The sequence below is a fragment of the Ursus americanus genome, chromosome X, assembly GCF_024610735.1.
Source record: "Ursus americanus isolate L20-20 chromosome X, mUrsAme1.1.p, whole genome shotgun sequence".
NCBI classification, from domain to species: Eukaryota; Metazoa; Chordata; class Mammalia; order Carnivora; family Ursidae; genus Ursus; species Ursus americanus.
The window spans coordinates 81,502,427-81,508,818 of NC_142164.1; the positions used below are offsets into that span (position 1 = coordinate 81,502,427).

Here is a 6,392-nt window from a genome sequence, read left to right on the forward strand (position 1 = left end):
TTAAGATAATAAAATACTAACGTAAAAAAAAAAGACAACTACAAACAGAATATATTTGAAAATCATGTATCTGACAAAGGGCTTCTACCCAGAACATATAAAGAACTCTCCAAACTCAATAACAAGAAGAAACACAACCCAATTTATAAATTGGCAAAAAGTCATGGTCACTAAACCAAAGAGGATATATAGATGGGAAATCAGCACATGAAAAGATGCACTACATTGTTGGCCATTTCGGAAATGCAAATTATAAACACAAGAGATACCATTACATACCTATTAAATGACAAAAAGAGAAAGTATTGACAATACCAAGTACTGATAAGGATGTGGAACAACTGGGTCTCTCCTATGTTATTGGCACAAATACAAAATTGTATAGCCACTCTTAGAAAATGGCTTGGCAGGTTCTTATAAAGCTAAATATATACATACCATATGACCTAGAAGTTCAGTTCAGAGATGGAGAGCTGGAAAGATGTTGCCTAGCCCATCAAAGGAAAAACTGGACAAATTACACATTAATGAGTTTTCTTGGACTCATCAAAGAACTGAGGTCATTGGGTCAATGTCTTCCCAAAATCTGGAGGGAGATAGGCACCTGCAGGGAGACACAGGACTGGAGCATTTGCTTACCAGGGGCAGAAGCCATTATGAATATTAAAAAATTGTGATGAATTCCTGGGGACCTAGCACAAGAAAGCAAAGTTCCCAGGGAACTCAGCCATGTGGGGTTCCCACCCTCTTGGAGGCTTGTCCTCCAGGAATACCACTAGGCTCACACAGAGAATCCAGAAAGGTTTCCCCATGGTGCTAGCAAGAAGAGAACAGCCATTGCCAAAATCCTCCCAGACCCATTTCCCCGATCTCCCTTACAGAATGAAAAAGCTTACTCTGCAGGCACTGGAAAAATTGTGCTGCAACTAGGGGAAGGCAGTGGAGGTCATCAAGGAAACTTGGCACAGACCTACTTTCCTGTCTTCCCTAAGTAACAAAAACTGCCATCTTCAGGAGCCGGGGCAGCAGAGCTGTAGCTGGGTATACTCCTGCTGCAGGGGGAAGCAAACAGGGGAAACAAGCTCTACCCCTAGAGGAAGGGACAGGAACATTGTGAAGGCACCCCACCCCAGGACACACGCCCACAGTGCTTGCCTAAGAATAAGGCTTAATTGAGACACCAGAGAAGACTTTCTCTCTCACTCCCATTTCCATTAGAACCTTTAGCATATTAACTACAATTATTTTAAATTCTCTGATACTTTCATCATCTGTGTTCTATCCGAGTTTGGCTCTGATGATTGCTTCGTCTCCAGATTGTGCGTTTCTTGCCTTCTTGTATGCAGAAGAATTCTATGTTGACATGTTGTATAGGACAGTTAGATACTGCAGTAAATATTTGGTATGTTTGGAGAACATACAGTTACTTCTCCTAGGGTTTTAGCATGGGTATTTCTGCTCAGATTTAGTCTTAATCTAGTAAGGAGTTGTACTAAGTTTATTGTTGCTGTGGTTACCCTCAGTGCACCAACAGCCTTCAAGTCCTTCTACTCAGGCCTTGCTTTGATCTCCCCACTTGGATTTGAGCCTTTCCTTTGTGTTGTTGCCTAGAGAAAGTCTGTCTTTTATAGCTTTCTTAGCTGTATTTCATGCTTATTTTTTATTTGAGGCTTGTTGGTGGGTGGGGAGTGGAAGGGAGTATGTTTCCTGATGTTCTTAATAAGTCTCAGTATTAGGCAGGCACTGTGAATCCGGGTCTCAGGGTTATGGGGCCTTCACAGTGTTCCTGCCGCTCTGCCAGATGGGACGCTGAGCCTAGCACTTACTACCATCCAGGGATAGAGATTACTCCCCACTCCCCCTCCCAGCCTTCCCTGCTCCCAGCTGCAGTAGGTTTCCACCTTTGCACTTAGGCTACAGCTTTGATGTCCTTCCCCCTGCAGATGAAGGCTTTAGCTACTTAGGGGAGATAGGGAGAATGGGTAGGCAAGAGTTTCTTTTTCTTTTTTTAAGATTTTATTTATTTATTTGACAGAGAGAGACGGCGAGAGAGGGAACATAGGCAGGTGGAGTGGGAGAGGAGAAGCAGGCTCCCTGCTGAACAGGGAGCGGGAGTCTATCCCAGGACCCTAGGATCCTGACCTGAGTGGAAGGCAGATGCTTAATGACTGAACCACCCAGGCGCCCCTAGGCAAGAGTTTCAATGGCAGTTTCCATATTTTTCTCCCAACTGCAGTGGGTTTTTACCAGTGACCTTAGGTAACATATTTTGATAGTTTTCAGCATACCAATTAAGGCTTTTGTTTTGTATGAGAGACTGAGAAGATTGGTTTGTATACATTCAGCAGCACCTGCTGTCCCATTTCCTCAGTCTTCTCAGGATTCTCCTCAACATCCCTGCCAGTGCCTGGTGGTATTCTAGAGGAAAACAGTGCAAGCAGGTGTGAAACTCCCAGGTCTGCGACCCCTAGGACTTCACACTCTCACAGTAGTACACGCTCAGCCTTTAGCAATTTGTTAAACATGTTTACCTTAATTTTCTTACTGGCTTATGTGACGTTTGAAGGCATTTGTCCCAGATAAGCAAATGCTCAGGTGCTATGTCTTCCTCTAGGTGCCTGTCTCCTTAGATTTCAAGTTAGTTGTTTTCCCAGAAAACTCATTTCATTGATGGTTTCAAGAAAAGTAGTTAAATTGCAGTTTGTCCAGGTTTTTCCTTGTGAGGGTGGAAGTGATGCTCTTTCCAACTCTGTCAATCTCCACACAGGAACCAGCCATCCTTTTGTTTCCATCCTACCTATATCATTACATTTGCATGTAGTTAGGACATGGTTTTTAATTTTGACAGTCTTTGTCCTTTAATTGATGTAGTTAGGCCATTTAAATTTCATGGATCATTGATGTTTGGATTTAGACCTACCATGTTATTGTTTTCTGTTTTTTCCTTCTGTTTCTCATTCCCGTTTTACGTTTACTGCCTTGTTTTGGGTTATTTAAAACTTTTCAATATTCCATTTCAATGTATCTGTTGTGGGTGTGACTGTATCTTTGCTTGTAGTTTGATAGTGGTTGCTCTAGGAATTACAAAATACGTATTTAACTTTTCATATTCCACTTAGAATCAATATTTTCTCATTTCAGTTCAAATGTAGAAACCTTGCCACCTTATAGGCCTCTTCACCATCTCCTCTTTAGGCCATAGTCAGTCGTCTGATTGGTTACATTTACATATGTTGAAAACTACAGACAATGTTATAAATTTTTTTTTTCTCATTAAACGTTTGTTTTAACGGGTCTCAAAATTCTGTGACAGATTTTTGGTCAAGTTGCTTCCATTAAAAAGTACTGAGTTTAAAAACTAATAACTTAAATGCCACACACACAAAAACCCAAATGGTGCACAAGACAGTCTCCTTTCCTCCTGAAGGTTTTACGATGCATTGTTATCATTAGCCAGTCTCTTACTATTAAAGTTAAACGGCCAATTGACACAAACAGTTCTGAGACTGTTCTTCCACCGCTGATTAAGACTGGGGTGGCAGGTATTGGGGATAATATTCATTTAGCCTTCTGAGCTTTCTGGGCAGACTTGATGACCTTGCCAGCTCCAGCTGCCTTCTCGTCCACTGCTTTGATGACACCCACAGCAACCGTCTGTCTCATGTCACGAACAGCAGAACGGCCCAGAGGAGGATAGTCAGAGAAGCTCTCAACACACATAGGCTTGCCAGGAACTGTATCAATGATGGCAGCATCACCAGACTTCAAGAACTTGGGGCCATCTTCCAGCTTTTTTCCAGAACGATGATTTATCTTCTCCTTCAGCTCAGCAAACTTGCAAGCAATGTGAGCTGTGTGACAATCCAGCACAGGTGCATATCCAGCACTGATTTGGCCTGGATGGTTCAGGATAATCACCTGAGCCGTGAAACCAGCTGCTTCCATTGGTGGGTCATTTTTGCTCTCATCAGCCACATTGCCACGATGAACATCTTTGACAGATATATTCCTGACAGTGAACCCCACCTTGTCCCCAGGAGGAGCCTCACTCAAAGCTTCATGGTGCATTTCAACAGACTTTACTTCTGTTGTAACATTGACTGGAGCAAAGGTGACCACCATGCCAGGTTTAAGAACACCAGTGTCCACTCGGCCCACAGGGACAGCACCAATACCACCAATTTTGTAGACATCCTGGAGAGGCAGATGCAAGGGCTTGTCTGTTGGACGAGTTGGTGGCAGAATGCAATCCAGAGCTTCAAGCAGTGTGGTTCCACTGGCATTCCCATCTTTATGGGTGAATTTCCATCCTCGAACTGAGGCACGTTAGCACTTGTCACCATTCCAACCAGCAACTGGCACAAATGCTACTGTGTCGGGGTGGTAGCCAATTTTCTTAATGTAGGTGCCGACTTCCTTAACAATTTCCTCGTATCTCTTCCGGCTGTAGGGTGGCTCAGCGGAATCCATTTTGTTAACACCAACAATTAGTTGTTTTACACCCAGTGTGTAAGCCAGAAAGGCATGCTCACAGGTCTGCCCATTCTTGGAGATACCTGCTTCAAATTCACCAACACCAGCAGCAACAATCAGGACAGCACAGTCAGCCCGAGATGTGCCTGTGATCACGTTTTTGATAAAGTCTCTGTGTCCTGGAGCATCAATGATCATCACATAATACTTACTGGTTTTGAATTTCCACAGGGAGGTATCAATGGTGATACCACATTCACATTCAGCTTTCAGTTTATCCAAGACCCAGGCATAATTGAAGGAGCCCTTTTCCATCTCAGCAGCCTCCTTCTCCAATTTTTCGATAGTTCTTTTGTTGATCCCACCACATTTGTAGATTGGATGACCAGTAGTGGTAGACTTGTTCGAATCTATTTGTCCAACAACGATGTTGATATGAGTCTTTTCCTTTCTCACTTTAAGTTTAGTGGTAGTTTTCATGACACCTGTGTTCTGGCAGCAAACCCATTGTGAAAAAAAAAAAAGCCAGACAATGTTATACATTTTACTTTTAAGTGCCAAACATACTTTAAAGAACTGGGGAGGAAAAGAATCGTCTATTATATTTACCCAGATATTTACCGTTTCTGGGTTCCTAGGTTTGAATCTGAGTTATGTGGTATCAGTGTTGAGAGTGTGAGGCTTCTGAATACGTTATCTGTGTAAGTTATGAGGTCTCTCAAATCTTTGAGATTAGCTTTGTAATGTTTAATGAGGTTTATGAGCTTTATAAGGTTTATGAGGTACATGGGGGTTCACATTCAAGGTGTGAGATCCCTAAAATTTTACAGGATCTGTGTTACATGTTTAGATTTGAGGCATTTGGTGTCTGTGCTCAAGGAGTATGGCCCTTGAACACTTTGAGTGGCTATGCACCAAGATTTTTGTGTAATGTATTTAGAGTTCGTGTTCAGGGTATAAGATCTCTGAACTCTTTGAGGTCTGTATCTCAGGGTTTGAATCTGATTCATGTAGGTCAGAGTTCGGTGTATGACATCTCTAAAATTCTGAAGGTCTGTGTTGTAAGTTGAATCTGAGGTACTTGGGCTTTTTGATCAAGGTGTAAGTTCTCTGAAATTTTAAAGGATCTCTGTTCCAAATTTGTGTCTGAGGTATTTGAGTCTGTACCAAGAAGTGAGGCCTTGAAATTTTTGAGAGTCTATTTCCCAGTTTTTTATCTGAGGTGTTTGGAAGTCTTTGTTCAAGAGTAATGTCTCTGAAATCTTTGAGGGGCTAGGTTACACAATTTAAGTCTGAGATACTTAGGAGGTCTATGTTCAGGGTTGAGTTCTCTGAATTCTTTGAAGGTCTGCCCCAAGGTTTGAATCTGACATAATTGTGGGACTGCAGTCAGAGTCTCATATTTCTTTTTTTAAAATATTTTATTTATTTATTCAACAGAGAGAGAGAGAGAACACAAGCAGGGGGAGTGGCAGGCAGAGGGAGAGTGAGAAGCAGGCTCTCTGCCAGCAGGGAGCCCAACATGGGGCTCGATCCCAGGATCCTGAGGTCATGAGCTGAGCTGAAGGCAGATGCTTAACTGACTGAGCCACCCAGGTGCTCCCAGAGTCTCAGGTTTCTGAACTCTTTGAGAGTCTGTGGCTCAAAGTCTGAGTCAGAGAGATTTGGGTGTCTGTGTTCACAGTGTGAGATCTCTGAAGTCTTTGAGATATGTCCCAAGGTTTAATCTGATTAATACAGAGTAGTGCTCAGAGTGTAAGCTCTGTGAATACTTTGAGGGTCTGTATTCAAGGCATGATGTCTCTGAAATTTTAGAGGGTCTGTGTCCCAAGTTTGGGTCTAAGGTATTTGAGGTCTTAGTTCAAGGAGTGAAGTCCTTAAATTCTCTGAGGGTATGTTTTCCAAATTTTTGTCTGAGT

The 6,392-nt window shown here is 42.5% G+C and overlaps 2 pseudogenes; both read right to left on the minus strand.

Moving 5' to 3' along the window:
• Positions 1-3,284: 3,284 nt before the first annotated feature.
• Positions 3,285-4,122, minus strand: LOC148106963 (elongation factor 1-alpha 1 pseudogene; annotated as a pseudogene).
• On the minus strand, positions 3,285-4,981 carry LOC123795488 (elongation factor 1-alpha 1 pseudogene; annotated as a pseudogene).
• Positions 4,982-6,392: the final 1,411 nt, after the last annotated feature.